The sequence below is a fragment of the Dendroctonus ponderosae genome, unplaced genomic scaffold (assembly GCF_020466585.1).
Source record: "Dendroctonus ponderosae isolate FM_Combo_2020 unplaced genomic scaffold, Dpon_F_20191213v2 Dpon_F_20191213_9, whole genome shotgun sequence".
Taxonomy (NCBI): Eukaryota; Metazoa; Arthropoda; class Insecta; order Coleoptera; family Curculionidae; genus Dendroctonus; species Dendroctonus ponderosae.
The window spans coordinates 5,928,729-5,929,742 of NW_026019116.1; positions in this window are offsets into that span (position 1 = coordinate 5,928,729).

Sequence of the window (1,014 nt, forward strand, 5' to 3'; positions counted from 1 at the left end):
AGTACCACACAACCTTTCAGCGAGGCCATGAAAGCCTTCATAGTAGGGATGACACAAACCAGTATTTTTCAGTCACAGGTTCCATGTGTGACTGTTCCAAGCTCGTACCTGTTCCAAGTATCTGTGATTTTTTAGCACATGTTATTTTGGCCCATGATAAATATTGATTTGTACCTGTAACCGGTCTGAAGCATATTTTGAGTCCAGTCGGATTACACTTTAAAAGGCCTGTTTCGGGCACTGAAAATATGATGGTAAAAGATTATTGGAAGTTGTTCGGAAGGATGTCAGAATATTGAGACAATAGTTTGTGCTCGATTTCCGGCTGTGGAACATTGTTTATAAACAATTATTTATAAATAATTAAAGAAAGTGCGAAAGCCCGTTTTTTTGTGCATAATTGTTGAACCGTTGATGCTATTGAAGAAAAGTTTTATCCTTTTTTTTAGTATTAAAAATACCTATGATATCAGATCAGATAAACTACATTGAAATCCGTTCATTAGTTTACTCAAAAATAGAAAAAAGCCGCCGATTTCAGCGTTTTGTTAATTTTCAATAATTAATTTAGTTTCGTTTCAAGAAAATGGTACCATAACTTTTTTTGGTCAGTCAGTAATTAAATTTTCATTTACTGTACGTTGTAGTATAACTCTTTACCAGTAAAATACAGTCTCAAAGAAGTCTCTCCGACGTCTCAAGAAAAATGTGTTTAGAATCTGGCAAGAGTCCTTTTTACATAACAAATAGGAATGACCAGAAAGTTATCAATATTTTGAACTAAAATTATATATGCTTATAAAGTATACAGACACCTTCAAAAAAAGTTATGGTGCCAAAACCAAATTTAATTATAAAAAATTTTACTTTCATCTATTTAGTGTCCGGAAAAAATTCAATCTTATCCGACTGCACTAATTGTTCCATTAAAGGATATCCAAGCCACTTCCTAGTAATTTGGGTGCGAATCTGCTGGGTCAGCAATAAATTATGACCGAAGACCGAATGCCTTTT